This window comes from Schistocerca serialis, chromosome 1 (assembly GCF_023864345.2).
Source record: "Schistocerca serialis cubense isolate TAMUIC-IGC-003099 chromosome 1, iqSchSeri2.2, whole genome shotgun sequence".
NCBI lineage: Eukaryota > Metazoa > Arthropoda > Insecta > Orthoptera > Acrididae > Schistocerca > Schistocerca serialis.
In genome coordinates, this window is record NC_064638.1 from 562,877,964 (window position 1) to 562,901,882 (window position 23,919).

Sequence of the window (23,919 nt, forward strand, 5' to 3'; positions counted from 1 at the left end):
ATCGGTACGTCAAGAACAGTGTAATAATTCCCATTTCAAAGGGAGCAGGTGGTGACAGGTTTGAATATAACCGAATTATCAATTTCATAAGTCATGGTTGTAAAATATTAACACGATACAGAAGAACGGAAAATTTGGTAGCAGCCAACCTAGGGGAAGAACAGTTGGATTCTGGAGAAATGTAGGACGACCTGAAGCAATACTGACGCTTCGAGTTACAATAGAAGATTGGTTAACGAAAGCAAAATGTACGTTTATAGCTTTTGTAGATTTGGAGAAAGCTTTTGACACAATCGGTTGAAATACTCTCTTCGAAATTCTGAAGGCAGCATGAAATTAATACTGAGGTAGCAGTGGCTGATAAGAAAGTGACAGAGTTGTAGTCTATCCACGATGTTATTCAACCTGTTCGTTGAATAAGCACTATATGAAACCAAAGAAAAATTTGGAAAAGGAATTCAAGTTCACGGAGAAGAAATAAAAAACTTTGAGGTTTGCCGATGACATTGTAATTCTGTCAGAGACGGGAGAGGACTTGGAACAGCAGTTAATGGAATGGACAGTGTCTTGAAAGGAAGATATACGATGAACATTAACAAAAGCAAAAGAAGGGTAATGGAATGTAGTAAATTAAATCAGGCGGTGCTGAGGGAATGAGATTAGGATAAGGAACACTGAAAGCAGTAGATGAGTTTTGCTGTTTGGACAGTATAAAGACTGATCATGGCCGAAGAAGAGAGGATATAAAATATATACTGGAAATGGCAAGAAAAAGTTTCTTAAGAAAAGAAATTTATTAACATCGAATATAGATCTGAGTGTTAGGAAGTCTTTTCTGGGAGCTACTTGTCTGAAGTGTAGTCTTGTACGGAAGTGAAACGTAGATGATAAGTAGCTGAGACAAGAGAATAGATACTTTTGAGAAGTAGTGCTACAGCAGAATGATGAAGATGTGATCGATAGATCACGTAACCAATGAGGAGGTACTGAATATAAGAAGAGAAGAAAAGAAATTTACGGCAGAACTTTACTAAAAGAAGAGACAGAACACCCTGCGACTTCTAGGAATTCGATAATCGAATGAAGTTCAAATGGTTCAAATGGCTCTAAGCACTATAGGACTTAACATCGAAGATCATCAGTCCCCTAGACTTAGAACTACTTAAACCTAACTAACCTAAGGACATCACACACTTCCATGCCCGAGACAGGATTCGAACCTGCGGCTGTAGCAGCAGCGCGGTTCCGGACTGAAGCGCCTAGAACCGCTCGGTCACAGCAGCCGGCTCGAATGAAGTGTTTGGGTTAGAAATTATAGAAGGAAACAGAGATGAATACAGTAAGAAATTTAAAAGAATGTATGTTGCACTAGTTATTCGGAGATGAAGAGGCTTGCACAGTTTAAAGTAGCGTATAGAGCTGCATCAAACCAGTCTTCGTACTGAAGACCACAACAATAACACCAACTGTAGAAGCGACTGCCTCAGAGAAGCTACAAAGCCGCTGCCGTTGCCGTGCGTGGAGGGCTGGGCGAGCTTTGTCTAGAGCCGCTCCCGTATGACTGTGTGGAGTGGAGCGAACGCCCACGCGTCGTCCCAAGACCGCAGTCGGCAGCCGCCGAGGCACGTCTCGCCGTAAACTGCGCAGCCGTGGCGCATCCCAAAGGCCGGCCGCCTGCCGGCTTTCCCGTCACGCCAAGGGCGGACCCCGCCGCGGCGGTTATGGCCACGGCTGCGTCTTCGCAGTGTCCTTTCCCAGCACAGTACTCTGGCAGACGAAATCTGATATTGCCACCCACATTTACGAATCTTCTCAGTGGATCAGACGAATGAGATCCGTTGAAATGAAATGAATGGGTGACGAAGGTGATAACAGTGCGATGATGCATTGACACTGAATGATGCCGGCTGAGACTGGTCAGAAATGCTGAGCCAGCAGTGTAATGAATATATACGTATATAGTTCTGGCAATACCGGCCATGACCTCCTTCTTCTATGCGGATGCACTCATATTCCCCGAACTCTTATGGGACTTGGTAAGAATGTCTTCCACGAGTAATGAGTGTGTTGGGGTTGAACGCTACGAATGTAGTGTGTGGACATACAAGATGAGAATGTGGGTCTCGCGGGAGGCGTGCGCGAAATAGTCCCTGTAGTCGCACTATCATCTGTGCCCTCGGTGGCTCAGATGGATAGAGCGTCTGCCATGTAAGCAGCAGATCCCGGGTTCGAGTCCCGGTCGGGGCACACATTTTTCACCTGTTCCCGTTGATATATATCAACGCCCGTCAGCAGCTGAAGGTATTAATATAATTCTAATTTCGTGTAATGAATATGTCGCAGGCGGAACAGGGAAGTGATTGACTAGTAGTGGTGCAAGGTAAGTACGCTTCGTCATGCACCGTATGGTGGCTTGTGAAGTATGTAGATGTAGGTGTACCAGCGTAACACATGAAACTGTTACACCATCAGATCTCCGGAAACAAAACCGTTAGCACTGTACAAGCGGTAATCGGTCCTTTACCGAATCTCCGATGTGGTCATGTACCGGCTGATCTAAAAGTCAGCATAAATTTGAAAACTGAATAAATCACGGAATAATGTAGATAGAGAGGTACAAATTGACTGACGTGCTTGGAATGACATGGGGTTTTATTAGAACCGAAAATATACAAAAGTTCAAAAAATGTCCGACAGATGGCGCTTCATCTGATCAGAACAGCAATAATTAGCATAACAAAGAAAGACAAAGCAAAGATGATGTTCTTTACAGGAAATGCTCAATATGTCCACCATCATTCCTCAACAATAGCTATAGTAGAGGAATAATGTTGTGAACAGCACTGTAAAGCATGTCCGGAGTTGTGGTGAGGCATTGGCGTCGGATGTTGTCTTTCAGCATCCCTAGAGATGTCGGTCGATCACGATACATTTGCGACTTCAGGTAACCCCAAACCCAATAATTGTACGGACTGAGGTCTGGGGACCTGGGAGGCCAAGCAAGACGAAAGTGGCGAGTGACCACACGATCATCACCAAACGACGCGCGCAAGAGATCTTTCACGCGTCTAGCAATACTTTGTTTGTTTTTTGTTTTTTTTGGTTCTAATAAAACCCCATGTGATTCCAAGCATGTGTGTCAATTTTTACCTCTCTGTCTACATTATTCCGTGGTTTATCACGTTTTCAAATTTATACTTACTTTTTGATCACCCGGTATATCTGGAGCATAGCCCATGGACGTAAGGGTTTACAGCCTTCCACAATATAGCCACGCGCTACACTTATACTGGTGTCTGCATTTAAAAGCTCTAGTATTTCTAACCTTAATACTACATTCAGAATGTCTTCGTGTTCGTATTGTGGAACGGAAATGTCCGTGTTCAGCGCCCTTCACATGAATCGTTAATCCTCCTGCCGAAGGCATTATCAAATAACTCCGCCCGTTATCCTGAATTCTTGAGACCTATGACCATATCGACCGATAAAAGAACTAAACGACCACTCCCTTCAATAAGCCATTACAAATCATCTGTCGTCATAAGTTATTTGTGTGGAACGACACACAGAGTTAGTGCTCTGTATACTATATTACAAGTCTTCCGCCACTGGATGATTATCAGTTGTATGCTTTCGAGACTCTGGAGGTTTACCAGTAATTGTTATTCTTCCTCAAGATGCGTGACCCTAACCAACATGGAATGTTCCGGACCTGGAGGGAATTTTGATACCACCATGAAAGGCGGTGGAAAGTGATATTGTGCTGGGTTGGAAGTTAGGACAAGTAATGAAAATTTTACTTCTTTTCGCAATAATATTAAGAGATGGAATTGGTCGGGGAAGTTTAGAACAATTAAGTTCAAAATGGTTCAAATGGCTCTGAGCACTATGGGACCTAACATCTGAGGTCATCAGTCCCCTAGAACTTAGAACTACTCAAGCCTAACTAAGCTAAGGACATCACACACATCCGTGCCCGAGGCAGGATTCGAACCTGCGACAGTAGCGGTCGCACGGTTCCAGGCTGAAACGTCTAGAACCGTTCGGCCACAACGGCCGGCAATTAAGGTACTAACTAAACGGAAACTAGAATGTTGACTGTGCCACGTTTCATTTGCGTACCCCTTGTCTCAAACTCAAGCAGGCTGTGAGAGCTGGTCGAGGGTAGTGGCGGCGGGAAACTTCAGATCCGGAGCACAAACTAAAGAATTAAAGAATTCAGTTTCTGGAAGAGGCAAGTCAGGCGTTGTTTGGATATTGAGTACATTGTAACGCGAACTGTTCTAAAGCTGTCACCGTCTGGAAAAAGCAGTTGCAATGTCTCGAGACATTTTCCTGTTGATAGATTCTGCGGTACGTCGAGCTGTACCTGTTCTAAAGGGTCACGGGCATGGTATTAAGCGATAATTTCGGTATATTTTAGTGGACGTAAATTAGAACTTCCGGACTGGGCTTTGAGGCTGTATACTGCGGATTCGGCTATGCTTTGCTATTGCGTCAGTTGTCCTGTAGTGCGCTGCGCCGCAGTTATGACGCAACAAGGAGCAGGCGGCCACGTTGGCCTCCTAGCTGTAGCCACGTTGGCAGTGACGCGTACCCGCGGGAGCGTTACTGAGCTGCGCGAGCAGGTGCGTCTGCTTCCAGCCAGGCACCACTTGCCAACAGCGATCACCATCAAGTGTGTATGTATCTGCTTCGCACACAGCGGGTCTGTTCCTTGCAGAGGAGACCTATATGTCGCATTCATAAAGTGCTCAAAATAAATGTTGTACCACCTGCATGTCTGTGGCCGCTTGAGGGCTCAGATTCAACGGGAGAAGGGAATGCAGGAGAAAATTTATGAAACCAAAATAATTTTACTGTAAAATTGAAAACACAGTTACCAAAAAAGGGAGCCTATTGAAACGTACACATCTGCGAAACCAAAATCTCCTGCTGTGTAACATTCAGTATCGTTTTGCTGCACCCCTTTTAACATGGTTTGATGTTCCTTCGTGGTCTGCCCAAAAAGTGGTAGAGCTGTTTCTGAGCCGAAGCCTGTCCACATTTCGACGTCGACCTCCAACGTTCAAGGAGGGTTCCCGCGACTGATCCCAAGCCTGCCCAGTCGGGTTCATGCCGGCAGGTGTCACAGGCCATTCTATTCGGTTGAGTTCTTTATTCTGGAGGAAGGCGTTCACATGTTGGCGCAGTGTGCTCTCCCATTATCGTCTTGGAAAAGGAACCCATCGCCGAAATCTTGACTCTATAGTTAGCTTTTAGTACGGAGGATCCTTTCCCAATAGTGCAAAGCCGTCACATTACTCTCTATAGCGCTGAATGCAATCGGACGTTCTTGCCTGACATAGGCCCATGACACGACTGATTCACCTCCTTCTGGACTTCTTGGGATTATATGCCTGAGATGCATGTTGGTGCCTTCTGCGACGGGAACAGCTGGAATGCAACCTGGATGAATAGCTTCGAGTTCTCTTCACCGACGAATGCAGCATCTTTCTGACGCATGTTCCCTTACCTATCTTCTTCTAGCACCACACTGTTTATGGTTTTGTACTCTAGTTCGCAACTGACGCTTATAGGACAAATTAGCCGTATGGAGACCGTCTTGGTCGACTCAGTCCTCCTAGTTGCCTCCCCAAAATAAACACTCTCAGTTGTGTTGATCCTCCTCGGGGTACAAACAAGCCATAATTTGTTGGTAGCGGCCGTCACCTGATGTTGGTATTGGGTGACCGCTACGAGGCGGATCTTCAGTGTTTTGTGTCTCACGACAGTATTCGAATATTCAACGTCGCTGTGGTGTATGCCTTTTCGGCGGGCAATTTCCCGTGCTGACAATACTTTTGCTCTGTAACAATATGCGCACGATCTAAACTGGAAACAACATACTGAACACTGTACGAGTACATAGGTCGCATTGTCCCTTTCTCAACTGCAGACACTCTACACAACTGCACAGAAAACGTAGATTTACTTTCATCTCCATTGCACAGGTATGGTTAAGAGTATTGAGAAGAGAAGTTTCCCATCTAGAAACTACAAACTGTAATAGTCTTTGTGCAAACCTTTACTTGGAGCAGTTTATGATTCCTTGAGGAAAGACATGATGCCACCGAGCCGCGCGGTGTAAGGCGCCTTGCAACGGTGCGCGCGGCTCCCCCCGTCGGAAGTTTGTCCTCCCTCGGGCATGGATGTGCGTGTTGTCTGTCCATAGTGTAAGCTAGTTTAAGTTAGATTAAGTAGTATGTAAGGCTAGGGGCCGATGACCTCAGTAGTTTGGTCCCATGGAGACTTACCACAAATCATCCCACCGAGTTGTATTTTAATATGGTATTTTATTGAGTACTAGTTCCGGATATGGCCTATTTTCAAGTGTACCTGAAAACATAACACAGCATAACGAAGAGACAGTTACGACATAAAATCCAATACTACTACACACAATGCAGTGCTTAGACAAATATAGTAATCATATATATTATTTCTCAAGTCAACATCCCTTCCTCTCAACGCATACTAATCATGCAGGGATGAATGAGGTATCGTTAGAAATATTTTTTAATCGCCTTCCGACATTCTATACCGATTTTGCGCCAAAACTTATAGTTTTTGGAAAATTTCAACATAAGAGACTTTTAACTATCAAGGAAAAGGGCATCTTAATGCCCAGCTTCTTGCCTATGTTTTACAAAGCCAACTTATTAATCACGAATAAGGGACTCCGTTTTCAATTATCTTGTTACAAATACCATTTTATTTGTTTTGAAGTACTTATTAACTGGACAGCAGTTTTTATACAGCATTACCATAAATAACAACTGTGACTATTACGGTAGTGCATCAAATGGTTCAAATGGCTCTGAGCACTATGCGACTTAACTGCTGAGGTCATCAGTCGCCTAGAACTTAGAATTAATTAAACCCAACTAACCTAAGGACATCACACACTTCCATGCCCGAGGCAGGATTCGAACCTGCAACCGTAGCGGTCGCTCGGTTCCAGACTGTAGCGCCTAGAACCGCACGGCCACTCCGGCCGGCAGTGCATCATCTCTGCCCGTCGTACAAGTTTACTTTTCTAAACGAATGTATGTTCGAAACGACAAGCATATTTGTAATTGTCGCCTTGCCTGTGATTTACCTATTGCTACTATGGCCTAACGTCCTTATTATTTTGTTCAAAATTATGTGCACGTAAATGTATATACAAGAATGTATCATAAATTCATGATTATTATTTCTCGTCGTTCGGTCCATTTTTAAAGATTTTTTCTCTTTGTTCCCACTGGTCCTAACGACTGCACTCAGTCCAAATGCCATTGTTATTTAAAACCAGAAAAGTGCGGAAGTTTTGCACGGGTCCCCTGGTTACCTACATCAGTTGTGGATACATCGACCGTGCCTCGTCATACAAAAATCGCATGCCATGAATAAATATACGAATAACAGCACGTATAAAAAGGTTCTGTACCGTTGCTCACGTGCGACACTGTTTCGTACCGATAGTGCTATAAGATCTTTTGTATCTACATTGTATGACTGATAGTTACAGTTTTCCAGCACAGACTTGTATATATGTGACGATATCTTAAACAGCTCTGTGTAGGTGTTTCGTATCTGTGGATCACAGGGTTTGTCTTCTTCATATCACTGGCTATACAGGCTAGGAGGCCTGGAACAATGCTCATTATTCAGTGATATGATAGGAACGACCATTCGAAGCAGAAAATTCGTAGTAAATACGAACATTAAAATGTACACCTTAAGAGCTATGTGCACTTAGTCACGTTCGATATCATAAAAGAAATCTGTTCTACTGCAAGCTCTTTGCTTTCCATTTTATTCTGGAACTGTCTTTCGATTATGATGTGTTTCTAGATGCACTTGAATAGACCACGCCCGAAAATAGTAGTGCTGAATAAAGTCCAATGTTAAAATACAGCGTGCTACAATAACACCTTTCTTCAAATTTATCGAGGTTGACGTGATCACCCAGAAGAAAATAGTTTCTGATACCGGTCGTTACTTGAGTTTATTGCACTAACGATGTAGGTATTAAAATCCAGGGAGAAGAAATAAAAACTTTGAGGTTCGCTGATGACATTGTAATTCTGTCAGAGACAGCAAAGGACTTGGAAGAGCAGTTGAACGGAATGGACAGTGCCTTGAAAGGAGGGTATAAGATGAACATCAACAAAAGCAAAACGAGGATAATGGAATGTAGTCGAATTAAGTCGGGTGATGCTGAGGCAATTAGATTAGGAAATGAGACACTTAAAGTAGTAATGGAGTTTTGCTATTTGGGGAGCAAAATAACTGATGATGGTCGAAGTAGAGAGGATATAAAATGTAGACTGGCAATGGCAAGAAAAGCGTTTCTGAAGAAGAGAAATTTGTTAACATCGAGTATAGATTTAAGTGTCAGGAAGTCGTTTTTGAAAGTATTTGTATGGAGTGTAGCCATGTATGGAAGTGAAACATGGACGATAACTAGTTTGGACAAGAAGAGAATAGAAGCTTTCGAAATGTGGTGCTACAGAAGAATGTTGAAGATTAGGTGGGTAGATCACGTAACTAATGAGGAGGTATTGAGTAGGATTGGGGAGAAGAGAAGTTTGTGGCACAACTTGACTAGAAGAAGGGATCGGTTGGTATGGCATGTCCTGAGGCATCAAGGGATCACCAATTTAGTATTGGAGGGCAGCGTGGAGGGTAAAAATCGTAGAGGGAGACCAAGAGATGAATACACTACACAGATTCAGAAGGATGTAGGTTGCAGTAGGTATTGGGAGATGAAGAAGCTTGCACAGGATAGATTAGCATGGAGAGCTGCATCAAGCCGGTCTCAGGACTGAAGGCCACAACAACAACAACGATAACCGCCACCTATTTCGGAACCAACCACAGATGTTTATTGCCAGAAACTAGTAAATGACAGTGCCGTTCACCAAAGTGAACACTCCTGACTTTCAAAGTGATCTCCTGAGCAGCGGCAAACGAAGTAAACTTCTAACTTGTTGCTACTGGTTGTATTCCAATGCAACGTGGGCGGTGTTTACCGGACATTTGAATGTCGCTGAGTCAGTATTCCTACGTGCGTCAGAAGCAGCAACATAAACGCTTGGCCGGCAAATCCTCTCAGCTGGCAATAACATGACGGTGGGTAAACAATTATTGGCAGACAAAGCCTCAAACCATTAGCAAGTCGCACCCGGTGACGGCTGGCTGCTGTGGTGTTACTTGCCAAGGAGAGTCGCAATCAGCTGGCGAGCTAGATATCCTTGCGCAAATCACACTCAGAGCAACTACCTCTATTCTCGCTCCTCGCATCGTGTAAACAACTACGTCATGCTCTGATAGGTATACAATTGGTGAGCTCAGGGATTAGACCGCTAACAAAGAAAAGCATCCTGTCACGGTGAGGTTGTAACTCGCTTCTCCGGGCACTTCGGAGCGTGGCGAACCCAGGCGGTTGGTTGTTCTGCGTGCTGCCCCTCACTTTCAGCGGTAAACACGAGACCGCCCGAGGACGGAAGGGCTCCCTTTACAGCGCACGCTCTTGCTGGCGGCTCGTAAACACGGATACGTGATTATTTTAGGAGCACTACATGTGTGAGCAGGAGGAAAAGGTCTCTGCACAGCAGGACTTGTGAGCTAGAGCAACGAAAACTGTGCCAGAGTTCTGCAAACGATCACTGTGTCTACCATTCACTGGGTACCTTCCGTTCTTACGAAAACGAAGACAATCTCAGAAGAGGTCGTGTTTTGTTATTCTTACCATCAAAGGGAGACTTCACGGATATCGAAAGAAACGAGTCATACGTCAACAGGCGGTAGCTGGCACGGCATGGTTCTGCAGAGGATGCTAATAAAAAAAAATACTTTTGAATACATTATGGGAGTGGCAGTGATCAATGCCTTACAATTATTTACTATTAAAAAGAGTCTTGATCACGATGTATTTATCAAGGTGATCGGTTTCGACCACTACTGTGGTCATCTTCTGACCTTGATAAATAAATCGTGATCAAGACTGTTTTTAATAATAAAAAAAATAGTTTTAGGCTGCCGCTAGTGGCTACTATAAGAATTAAATATATGCAGAAAAAGTTGCTTCTTCTAAAAATGTTTTTTTATAGCTGCTCAACTGCTGCTTTTTCGTTTACTTATTTATACTGAGCATTTGCACACCTTTATTGGTTTCAGAGACCATTATACCTCTAGCGTAATGAAAAGGTTAAAATATGAACGTTAATATTTACAGGAATTTACATCAACGAGTCCAGATATTCTGATAAATTATAGTAGTGCCTGCTCAGGTACTCTTATGGGCCAGCTGGTATAACGTATCGCGCAGCGCCCTAACTTGCGTGACTGGGATGTGAGCCAGACCCAAATCGAATTCGCGTGGCGGTTTAACGACCTTGGCTATTACACTCGGCCAGACTGAGTATGGTTTTTAGACGGTTTCCTACGCTCGTTTAGGCAAATGCTGGGATTGTTCCCAAATTCCGCCTCGGTAAACACAATACAAAAACCAGTTAAAATACGGTTGTTGTTGTTGTGGTCTTCAGTCCTGAGACTGGTTTGATGCAGCTCTCCATGCTACTCTATCCTGTACTAGACGACGTAAAAGATAGGTGAAATAAGTAACGTCATCTTTTACTCTGTTTCTGAGTACCTGCGATTTTTCAATTTCCTACCTGATGTTTAGCGACAACCTGTTTTAGACTGTTGCCGCAGAATACAAAACTCTACTCGGAACCCTAGACAAAGATGTATAATCTAGAAAGAAATTACGAGGGACATTCAGTAGTTAAAGAGACAAACTGATGTAGAAAAAAGCTATGTATTTTTGCAAAACGAGACTTTTACTGTTTCTCGGTATAGTTCCCGCCATTGTTAATACGCTTAATCGAACAATGAAAACAATGAACTAGCTTTTTATACCTGATGCAAATAAGTCTTTGTCGTGTTGCTACAACCGCTTTTCCACAAATTCTTTAGCCTCCTCGTTGTCGCTGAACTTTCTCCGCCTAAGGCGTCCTTGAGTGGAACACACAAATTAAAATTTTATTTATAAACGGGTCACCCACCCTTTCATAGCGTTCTTTCAAGACTGTTCGCACTCGGTCTCGTTTCCTTGTTGAACTGCATTAACTCTTTCGGGATCTACCCTGCACTTGTTTCTTAGTACTTGAGCTCGTTACGGATAATGTTATGAACTGTGCCAACACTTTCGCAACTGTATTTGCTACATGTTCAACTGTAGCACGTCCGTCTTCACCAATAATGTCAGTGCGGGTTTCCAACGAAGGAGTTGACATTTCAACTGGCTGGCCAGCACGTTGTTAAACAGTAACTGAGGTTCCACCGTTTGCGGACTGGTATGTCCACTTATTAGTCGAGCACAATATTACTGGAACTGGGAGTTCGGACGCTCTGGTCGGGTTATCGTGAGTCAGCGCCTAGTCGGGGTTGATAGTACAGTCCATGCACAACTGACCAGAAAGCATTGGCAGTGCGGTGTATTTTCCGTAGTCAACAGTATTTTCGATACCGGCTAAGTGCAATAATATCGTGACTGAATAGTATAAAAATTGCCGCGATTCATACAGCTTTCACCATACTCTAAAATCCGCTGAGAAATGGGTTTAGCCGCATTTTCACCTTTAGAAAGCAAGAAACGGATCATCGAAAGTTGCTTAATTAATGTGGAAACTTTAAGCGAACACACCATCGTTAAATGTAACATCAAGATTGCAAACAAAACAGTTTTTATCCGTCACCTTTTTTCAGCTCAGCCCAGTGATGCCAAAGTATAGTCATGAAAGTACAAAACTATTCTTATAAACTGTTTCATATCTTATTAAAAACATGCAGTTAGGTGGAAGGCATGTATGTCTACCCACGTTACTTTTTTGTTGGGCTTTGACGAATTAACATGTTGTAATCACATGCAAGTTGTAGTAACTTTGATTCATTTCTACATAAATTTGTCTCTCTAATTACTGAATGTCCCTCGTATTTTTAATTCTAGTATTTTTCTGTGTGAAATGCACAGCTTATCCTAAATTCGGTCTTATTGCTTACTACTAATACCGTTAGGGAGTTAGATGTAAGTGCAAGAATCCCAAGATCCCTAAAGAGGCTTTAGCAAGACGATCAGTTATCTACTTTACATAATACTCTTACTGAACGCTTCTGTGGAATAAATATTTTGACCTCAGCTGCAATGTCACAGAGGATGAAACTGAGTGAAAATAAACGGAGCGTGTTAGCAATCCAGTCTACTGGTCACATAGTAAGAGATGTGCAAAGCAGGCGGAACTGAGATTCCCGGTTAACTTATTTACGAGCTGTTGCTCAACAGTTCCATTTCTGAGGCTATTCCCCATCCAGAAACGACTGTAATGTATTAATTGGTTTGAGAGTCGAATCAACGATAAGAGGTTGAGAAGAACGGATAAATTACAAAAATGGCTCTGAGTACTATGCGACTTAACTTCTGAAGTCATCAGTCGCCTAGAACTTAGAACTAATTAAATCTAACTAACCTAAGGACATCACACACATCCATGCCCGAGGCAGGATTCGAACCTGCGACCGGAGCAGTCGCTCGGCTCCGGACTGTAGCGCCTAGAACCGCACGGCCAATCCGGCCGGCGGATAAATTACAGTTATACACACTAACATTCAGGAGAGTTAACAGAAATTTAGATAAATAAAAACTCCATGTGTAGAAAGATCACCTTGAAAAGCAAATAAAAGATGAATAAACGCTGTAAACATCCAACACTGCGCGAAACCATCGTTGACTACCTTTTGGTGCGGTAAGGAACCCAAAATATACTAGGAGACAACCAGGGACGGCTAAAGGAACAGATCGAAATTTTGAAGCATTGTTTTTTGTACTGAATTTGATATTCTCAAGAGTATAAATTCTTGCGAAAGGAGGAACGTCACTAGTAATGAAATCACTTCGTGAAATAGTTTCCGACCGGATTGTGCAGCTTATCTGAAAACGTCCGGTGATAAGATACACATGCTTGTATCTTCAAAGAGAACAAAGCCGATGATTAATAAAAATCACCACTGTTTATCAGGATATGGATCCGAAACGACGTGTTTGACAAAGGAATGTCAGCTGATTAAGTCAGAGACTGCACTTGGAACGTGTACATTATCAGGACGATTCGATTGGAACATTCTAGGTTGTCCTTCAGAACTTATAAAATGCCTACCAGTTAACGTACAAGTCCGTGCTAATACATGACACGTAAAAGTTAACGACTGCATGATTACAAACTACGTAGTTAGATGGAAATAATATATGTGTAGCCCACATTATTTTTCAGTTCCGCTTTGACGAATTAATGTGGTGTAGCCATATGTAACTGAAAGTAACTTTGTGGGCAAAACTCGTGAAAGCAAATTAACTGCACGAAGCGTATAAATAGGTAAATAGGGTGTGTGGATATTACGTTTTATGACTAGCAAGATCTGGGATATGATCGTATTCCCTGTGTTGAAATTTTTTTTATTGAAGCACCGTTGAAATGCATCTCCAGACCTGTGTTATTTGCTTAGCAAGTAATATATATATTTTTTTTGAAGGAAGCTGACACGTGTATTTATCACTTAAGTGAGAATTAAAGGTAAATAAAATCATAATATGACAAAATAAGTGGGATAATGCTAGACAGTTCTTCTCAGAGTGCTACAAAGTAGTGGAAACTACCGCCTTTGCAAGACTTGACGTCAAATAGTATGTACTTGGTACATCCTATCAAAACATTTTGAGAAAGCACCGTATTATCCACGTCCAGAAACCGGCAGTTCCTGGGATGCTAAACGTTGCCAGAGGTCGGGTTCGTCTAATCTTGGGGTGAGGAAGAAAGTGTATTGTGCAAAATCACCACTGTGCGGTGGATATGGAAGTGTCTCGACTCGCAGCTGTTAGTGTTGTGGCGCCGTGTCTACAAGTGCATTGTAGTAGCAGAATAAATTAAAGTCCCACGCTTGTAAATCTTAATGTGAAATGCTCCAGATTGCCGATCTGTGGTTACTATGCGTTCTTGAAGTGTTACTGAGAAGTGTCCTCTCGCAGCTCAGGAAGTGTAAGTCATTTGTCTGACCACAATCCTCACTCGTTTCGCTTTAGCTAGATGAGGAAGTTCCTGATTGGTAACTTCCACTATTGTGTAGCAATAACGTCCACAAGTGCTACATAGAACTGAGATTTGGTAGCAAAGGGATAGTGAATCAAGTTCAAGCTCAGGAAGTAAATTTTGGCTGAGTAATTGTCACCTTGAAAGGAGAATGGCCATTTGGGACACATGTTAATGAACACTATCGGTTGTAGCCACTCCACAGGGAGAATACAATACTGCAACGATTTGTGTGTATCTATACAACAGAGGGCCAGGTTCTAGCCACATTATCATCCTCTACATGTCCGCCCCCGGTAGCTGAGTGGTCAGCGCGACAGAATGTCAATCCTAAAGGCCCGGGTTCGGTCGCGGCTGGGTCGGAGATTTTCTCCGCTCAGGGACTGGGTGTTGTGTTGTCCTAATTATCATCATTTCATCCCCACGGACGCGGAAGTCGCCGAAGTGGCGTCACATCGGAAGACTTGCACCCGACGAACGGTCTACCCGAGGGGAGGCCCTAGTCACAGCCGGCCGTTGTGGTCGAGCGGTTTTAGGTGCTTCAGTCCGGAACCGCGCTGCTGCTACGGTCGTAGGTTCGAATCCTGCCTCGGGCATGGAGGTGTGTGTTGTCCTTAGTTAGGTTTAAGTAGTTCTAAGTCTAGGGGACTGATGACCTCAGATGTTAAGTCCAATAGTGCTCAGAGCCATTTGAACCCTAGTCACACGACATATATGCTCTACATGTTAGACACTGTCATCTCTTGGCGCCTTTGGTCCGATATAGCCTATACGCTACATTGCAGTGTATGGAGAAAGAGTAAAAAGCAAAGGTAAGCTGTCTTCATTTCGAAGTTTGGATTGAATACGGAAGTGCTATATTATGTATAGTCCTGTAGGAGCTGGTATCCGTTTGCCTTCTTTCGACTTTGAATTGACTTATCTAACCGGTCTTAGGAGGGACCTGCAGTTTAACTTGCAATCGTAAAAGGCATAGATCACATTAACAAAACATTCCCAGCTGTGAAAGAAACGATAAGTGAAAGAAACATCCCTTGACCGGACAGGGGATCCGAGGCCCGGACTAGAGGCGGTCGGCACGCGCATCAGGCTCGCTGTTACTCGTGACCTTGGCCGCTGTTCAGGAGTGGGGCAGTGAGAAACTCGGACTCGAGTAACCAAGGCTCACGAGTGAGGCGGCTCGGGTCACACACGTAGCAGAAGGGGAAATCGGAGAACTATGGTAATGCATGACCTGCAATGAAAACTGCACGCATTACAAGTACGATGAATTCATTACTTCATCGTCACAATAATCTGATCTTTGCATTTTCTTCCTTTTTGTGTTTACATACATTCTAGTATAAAAATCTACACACAGTTCATTCATTGACCATTAATCTAGAAACAAAATGTTTGTATGCTATAATCATACTCAGTTTATGAAGTTCTGTTTAGTGAAAGAAATTATATTCTTTAAGATGTGACATCGACTCCGCTATTTGGTCCACAGGACTGAAAGTATTGTTTTCAGCGTTTGTCTGAAATTAAATATAGTATTGATAAACATTTGCTGTGTCGACTACAGCTCCCTATCTCGATGTCTTACAAAGTCCAAAATATATCGTGTTTTTCGAAACTACGTAGACGGCAAGAAAAAGCAAAGATGGAAACATTATGCTGGTTGTTCCTATAATGATCTCAAGCTGAAACTTGGACAGTCCCTTCGGTAAATAAGAAATATTATTCAAATTTTGCGCTCAAATCAAAGGAAAGCTTTTTCTAAACCTGTTATCAAAATGTTTTACATTCAAACTCCCGTTTCAAATTTTTTTTAAACCGAAACCTAGCGATATTCCCGGAACTTCGTCTGGAACTGAGCTTTTTAACTTTGTCTGGAATCGAGATAAATAAGATGGCGAGCGAAGGAAGTGGACCAGTTTTTGCAATTTTAACATGTCATTGTTCAGAAATTGTAAAAAGTGCAAGAATAAACTTAGGCACTATCATTTCAAATGGTTGTAAGTGTGAACAAGGGAAACTTCACGAAAATCCGATAACACTGGTTGAGCAGCGTGTTCATATGACATTAAACGACACGAATCCCTAAAAAACTGAACGACTTGATATTTTAAATTACCCCAGCTGGAGCTACACCATACGGCATGCTGAAAAAGAGAGAGTGAAAGTGAGAAAGAGAGGGAGGTATATATACGAGCGTATGATAAACTCCTTCCTTCTAAAATATCTCTCTTCTTCATACCTCCTATATGTTACCACAGATGACGTGTCATTGATCTCATTTGTACTACGATTGCAGTACACCCGAGGTGTCTTATTTACCCCCAACTTCCTGAGTGGAAGGCATAAGTTCTAATAAATGTTCATCAACCTGCAGTCTTCAATAGTTGTTCTCCCCTGGGCATAATACAGCACGTAGGTCGTGAATCCGTTATCTTGTGGTTGTAAGAAACTCTTAGCGAGGAACTGTTATTATACAAATAATTAAATTTCCGATCAGTTCGTTTATACGGGATGCCACCCACTTTTTAGTGGCAGAACACTAGAAACTGCACAATTACATTCCACTTTGGAATTTCAAATAATTTCTATTCTTCAACAAATTAATGAACTGCATATTTCTGCAATTACAAACACACACTTTTCCCAACTACACGTCCATACAACCATACAGTGCTAATAAAGTCTTAACCTGACACCAACCGCGGCAGACATGTCTGGCCTCCGAGGCTTCCAAACCTGCTCTGATCTTACAGCCGAACCACTTCGCCTGCTATCCAATTTAGGCGAGGATCCGAAGATCACCGAAGTGATGATAGCACGCTATTTGAGAGGTGCTTTAATATGAAATCCAAGTGAATACGCTGCATAGTTTGTCTAATATTAATAACAGAAATTTATCATTTTGGGGCGCAACTTCCGAACGCAGCAGCCAATTGCAGAGAAGAGCCACAATTTAGGCGGTCTTTTTCACGATACCCGTACCGAGCAAACCAACTGGCAGCGGTACCTCACACTACATTACGTCATATTGTCACTGCTGCCTTCTCAGCTGCTCTAAAAAGAGCTTCTTGTAGCCAAGTATGATCGCTACAAAGCCAGAAATATTACAACAAGGTCAATCCAGACCTGTCCAGTAGAATGTATGTCCCATCCGTTACCTCCGTAGAACAAGCAAGCCACTTCGTCGTCGCAGCATTGTGAACGAGTGGCACACGATTGTCAACGAGCTAGGGGAGAGGGTGGGGTACTCGCAGCCTGGCTGTGCAAGTATACTGCCGAATTCTGCTCCATAGCACTTCGTGGATGCGAGTAATCGATTATGTTACATTGCGGTGACGAGCTTACGAAATAATCCGAAGGCTATGACTGTCTGTACCGAACACTAGGGTTTATAGTGTGACACCCATCGACTGTGAGGTACAAATCCACGCTTATGGTCGGAATTGCGCAAAAGCGAGGCCTGGCGGTCATAACCTCAGTATAGTGAGAGAGCACATCCTTCACATTATTCTCTCGAGAAGGTCCGAGCCCAGGAACGTTTGCCATCGATTTAAAGATTGCCTATGACACGCCCCGTTGCACAGTGTGAAATTCTGTTTCTCCCTGTTACGGTATGTAGCGTTGTCATTCTGCTCCTATGACTGAGCCTTGAAAGGAAAGGAGAATGCCAACCAGGAACTGACACTTGCTTATCCTACTCGAAGGAGAGCAAGCGGGTGCCTTGTAAGGCGCCAAGCTTGTACATCTGCTCTTACGACCTCATCGTCCATTAGACGCTGAACATTAACCTTCTTTTTTTTTCACAGACCAAACAATAATTACGTTTAAATTGCAGTTGTTTCAAAGAAAATGCCTTTTGCATGCTGCACATCGAAATTTTTTTTTATGTCGGGATCCCCGAAATCCGCTTTTCGTAAACTGATTTCCCAACACCGCTTCTGGGTGGTGAGGTAAATACTCCGGTATCGATTCGAAAATGCGGTTATGGCTGCCGAACTGCCACTTCCAAAACTGATATTCGTTGTCTGATAAACTGTTAACTGTCCCGGCGGGGTCAGGGATTTTCTCTGCCTCGTGATGACTGGGTGTTGTGTGATGTCCTTAGGTTAGTTAGGTTTAAGTAGTTCTCAGTTCTAGGGGACTGATGACCATAGATGTTAAGTCCCGTAGTGCTCAGAGCCATTTAAACCATTTGAACCTTTACTCCGACTTGGTGAGGATAGCCAACAATTGAGTAGTATTCGAGAATGGGTCAGCCTAGTGTTTTACAAGCGGTCTCCTTCAGAGCTGAACCACAAATTCTTAAAATTCTCCCAGTAAACCCTCCCTACCGCAGCCCTCACAAAAAAGTACGAAAATACTGATAACCGCACTTGTTCGTGCAGACGAAATCGTACATTTGATTTACAGGAATCGTTAGTGTAAAATACTTATTTTTCGGAAAACCGATTATTTGGTCGGGCTAGAGAATTCGATGCAGCCCTAACACGTAGCGGAAAACTATTTCCGAAATTTGAGTTTCGTTATCGAAGTGTTTTGTAGCATGTAAATGCGGTGAATATAATATTGGAAGAAAACAATGCTTTTGATTGTGTACTAAGTTGTGTGGCAGATGATCTCTTTTCAGCTTTACTTATAATCTATTACTCGTAGTTCGTTTCTATATTTAGTTCCCTGTTAGCAGTCATTACATAAAACAACCATGTCATAAAAATAAACGTACAGTTGAGAGGGCAAAACAAACAATCAGTTTGAAACATAAAATAGTTGTTGCTCTGTGCACCGCAGCGAATCCCGGATGTTTTTATCCTCGAAATTCGGCGCGCGACAGTCAAGTGTTAGGCCGCTCACGTGCCTGTATCACGGAGGAGGAAGCGCACTCTTCCGGTTACGTGCACGAGCCCGAACCCTGCTGGCGCGCGGCCCGCTGTTGTGGCTGGGACAGACACGAACCCTCTGCATCCGCCGCAAGCTGCCAGACTACCGCAGAAGTCTGTCGGCTGCCCTCTCAGCTGAAACACACAGTATTACGGGCGCGCCAGTCTTCGTTTCCTCGGTCCGTATCACGAGGCGCGTGAGCCAAACGTAGGTACCAAGAAACCCGTAAGCATTTCCTGTACGGTATTTTTACATCCCTTCGCTCATTCCTCAAGAGTTGAGAATAATTAAAAATGTAATCATTTTCTTTCAAGTGGCCAAGGACAAAATGACAAAATGAAACAACAGAACATAAACAAATCATAAGCATCGCAGAATTAAATAAAAAGACAAAGAAAAGAATAAAATAAAAAATTACCCTAACCTAAACTGCACACTTAAATAGTGTTCATTCTATAATAGGCCACATCGGTAACGTTTCATTTGCGATTAAAAGTTCACTTGAACTTCGAATCCAAGTGTACTGGAGCATGTGGGAGTTCGTTGGGTCTTCTTGAGACGCGGATATTGAAATCCATCGAGAAACCCCACCTTTTCAGATTGTCCTTGGATCAGCCAGCACGTGAGTCCAGCCTATTTGGTGACTTCCATTAAGTCCACGGTTGTTTGTACCCAGGTTGTAAAGCATTACCATTAGGTGTCTGCATTTCTGATGTCTTAGCTTGTAATATGCCCCGTCGGTGTTAATTTGACCTATTATCCACATTGGTCTTTCATGAAAATTTGAGAGGCGCAAAGTTTGCAATAAACTTTCTTGTTTATTTAGCTCGTCATGTAGAGTTGGCTCCAGTTCGTCTTGTCTCGGGGTCTGATTCCTGAAGTTGAAAATGTCACATTTGAGGTCCTCACGGTTGAATTGATCTAAATACATTTGAAGATTGTTGTTGCATAATTTTTGTTTTTACGTAGATATATTTTTTCATATTTTAGTGTATCATAAGTTTTTTGATTTTTCACATTAACAAAGCCGAAATTACATTGTTCGCACATCAGAGGCATGCTTATGACCCCCACACTACGTGGAAATAACTGTATTCCAAAGGGTTGACAGTTTTTCTTAACAAATGAATTTCTGTTAGTTTCTGTTACATTATTGCTTCCTATTATTATTTCATAAATGAATCCATAAATAAACATCGTAACCAGTACAGTATTACGTAATCAATAATTGAAATTTTAAGTTTGCCAATACTTCGTGATTTCAAATGTTTCTAAAAAAAATTTAACTTTACATTCAGAACTAGTGCTTATTTACTATAACATAGAGACTAAAACATTTTATAAAGTAATTCATTTCCATAAATGTTAGCTTGAAATATGTAACATATTGAGTATAAAGTTACATGAAAGTTTTCAGAAAAGCAACTGAGATAATATTGACCTGTCCAAAATTCGAAAAATAATACTGGTATCAACAACTAGTGTTGAGGAAAAGTAGTGCTAGAGGAGGATGTCAAGTTACAAGCTCTAATGTAGAAGACAAAGGACCAGTAATCTGGAGGTCAGCGTTTCAAATCTCTTCTGGGCATCCCGACTTAGGTTTTTCGTAGTTTCCCTGAATCTCTTAAGCCGATGTTTGTCTCTATCGATTTCCTTCCCTGTTCTGACCTAAATAGATTTTGTGCTCCGTCGTTATGGACCATATCGCCCGTGGGACGCTCAGCCCTAATATTCTTTCCTTCCTTTCAGTGCACACTGTGTCAGCCCGCATTTGCAGCAAATAGGACTTCAGGAATAATGTTCGTACGAATCATGCTCACTCGAAGGAACTTGTGCTAAGCTAGAAGCGCAGACTAATCCTTTTATGTCCCAGACGTAAAAATGGCTGCATTGATTACTAACCGCGTGCATTGCAAAAGATGGGAGCAGACGGTATAGTCTGTATGTATTGTAAGCACCGCTGTTGTACGAAAGAGTTACTGTTTACTGCAAATAATTTACTGCAGAATCTAAGCCAGCGTGTAGAGTAAATTTAAAATGGTTATTAGTATGTAAGGGGCCTTGCCGCAGTGGCTACACCGGTTCCCGTGAGATCACCGAAGTTAAGCGCTGTTGGGCGTGGCCGGCACTTGGATGGTTGACCATCCAGCCGCCATGCGCTGTTGCCATTTTTCGGGGTGCACTCAGGCTCGTGATACCAATTGAGGAGCTACTCGACCGAACAGTAACGGCTTCGGTCAAGAATACCATCATAACGACCGGGAGAGCGGTGTGGTGACCCCACGCCCCTCCTATCCGCATCCTCCCCTGAGGATGACACGGCGGTCGGATGGTCCCGGTAGGCCACTCGTGGCCTGAAGACGGAGTGCTATTAGTATGTAAGACATTGGTGCTAGCAGCTATCAAGCACGCCCTGTACACGCCGGTATATCAGATAGTCAATAATGAGTATAAATAGGCTGTACCTCCAGTGCCATCCATTGCTCTCCGTCAGTACTCTCATCACGTTTATGTCAACAAACACCAATGCGCTCACTACTCAGCAGCAAAGACTCTTGAGGCAAGTCATGTTTCTGATTCTTCGGAAAACTGTCTGCGTTAGCTGATTCTCATCTCGCACAGAAAGTTATGGAGTACCATCTTCAATCAACCGCAGCTGATGTACGGTAAACTGTTGCCAGTGAGTAGGTGTAAAGAGATACAGGATGATATGGATGGAATTTCTATTTAGTGCGAAAAATGGCAGAGTGATGTAAATGTACCTAAGTATTTTGGTGCGGATGGATAGGAAAATATTAGTATAACATTTTAATACATGTAGAATTAAAGGGTATGCTGCTTCACTTAGTCATATCCATTGAATATCTCAGCGGAACGTTGCGAATCAACATGAAATAGAACGAGTACATAAGTTTCGTCGTTGAAAAGGCGACTGTCCGACATCGGTTTCCTAGGGAAGTTAAGCGAAAGTATAGCATACCTCTACATCTACATCTACATCCATACTCCGCAAGCCACCTGATGGTGTGTGGCGGAGGGTACCTTGAGTATCTCTATCGGTTCTCCCCTCTATTACAGTCTCGTATTGTTCGTGGAAAGAAGGATTGTCGGTATGCTTCTGTGTGGGCTCTAATCTCTCTGATTTTATCCTCATGGTCTCTTCGCGAGATATACGTAGGAGGGAGCAATATACCGGTTGACTTTTCGGTGAAGGTATGTTCTCGAAACTTCAACAAAAGCACGTACCGAGCTACTGAGCGTCTCTCCTGCAGAGTCTTCCACTGGAGTTTATCTATCATCTCTGTAACGCTTTCGCGATTACTAGATGATCCTGTAACGAAGCGCGCTGCTCTCCGTTGGATCTTCTCTATCTCTTCTATCAACCCTATCTGGTACGGATCCCACACTGCTGAGCAGTATTCAAGCAGTGGGCGAACAAGCGTACTGTAACCTACTTCCCTTGTTTTAGGATTGCATTTCCTTAGGATTTTTCCAATGAATCTCAGTCTGGCATCTGCTTTACCGACGATCAACTTTATATGATCATTCCATTTTAAATCACTCCTAATGCGTACTCCCAGATAATTTATGGAATTAACTGCTTCCAGTTGCTGACCTGCTATATTGTAGCTAAATGATAAGGGATCTTTCTTTCTATGTATTCGCAGCACATTACACTTGTCTACATTGAGATTCAATTGCCATTCCCTGCACCATGCGTCAATTCGCTGCAGACCCTCCTGCATTTCAGTACAATTTTCCAATGTTACAACCTCTCGATATACCACAGCATCATCCGCAAAAAGCCTCAGTGAACTTCAGATGCCATCCACAAGATTATTTATGTATATTGTGAATAGCAACGGTCCTACGACACTCCCCTGCGGCACACCTGAAATCACTCTTACTTCGGAAGACTTCTCTCCATTGAGAATGACATGCTGCGTTCTGTCATCTAGGAACTCTTCAATCCAATCACACAATTGGTCTGATGGTCCTTATGCTCTTACTTTTTGTTATTTAACCTACTGTGGGGAACTGTATCGAAAGCCTATAAAGGAGGTGGCGTACATACGTTTGTGAGACTCATTATTGAGTACCGTACTCATTGTGTGTTTGCAACCCCTATCGCCGGCCGGTGTGGCCGTGCGGTTAAAGGCGCTTCAGTCTGGAACCGCGTGACCGTTACGGTCGCAGGTTCGAATCCTGCCTCGGGCATGGATGTGCGTAATGTCCTTAGGTTAGTTAGGTTTAATTAGTTCTAAGTTCTAGGCGACTGATGACCTCAGAAGTTAAGTCGCTTAGTGCCCAGAGCCATTGCAACCCCTATCAGGGCGGATTAAGGTAAGACGTCGGAGCAACTGAGACGCGCGCTGTTAGATTTATTACCTATCGATTCGGCCTATACAAGAGTCATACGAGCTTAGATGTGAATCCTTAAATGAAAGACGCGATACTTTCATGAAATGCCATTGAGGAAGTTTAGAGAACCACTATTTGAGACAGACTGCAGAACAATGCTACTGTCTCCATCTCTCGTAAGAACAAAATAAGAAACATCGGGACTCATACAGGCAAACGTTTTCCTCTCGCTCGCTCCATTCGTGATTAGGACAGGAAGGAGAACTGCACCCTCCGTCATGCACTGTTCAGTGACTTGTGGCTGGCAACAAAGGCTCGACACGCTGAAATATTACCTACTGAGCTATTTTAATCAAAGTATAGTGCGGCTAAAGAGAACTTCACTTTCATCAGTCAACGGCCACCTCCCTCTGCCCTCCGTCCGTCGTCCGTTACAGCAAACAGCTCGCACATCGGCGATGTAGGTGTAGATGCATTAAAGCCTGTGTAGGGGAGTCCAGCTTAC

General features: G+C 43.1%; 1 protein-coding gene and 1 non-coding gene across 5 annotated transcripts in view; both read left to right on the forward strand.

Moving 5' to 3' along the window:
• LOC126475739 (phosphatidate phosphatase LPIN3) overlaps positions 1-23,919 on the forward strand; it is a 302,247-nt gene that overhangs the window by 202,086 nt on the left and 76,242 nt on the right. The gene's annotated exons all lie outside the window — the stretch shown is intronic.
• Trnat-ugu (transfer RNA threonine (anticodon UGU)) lies at positions 2,173-2,247 on the forward strand. Its single transcript has one exon. It is a non-coding gene; the product is annotated as a tRNA-Thr (tRNA).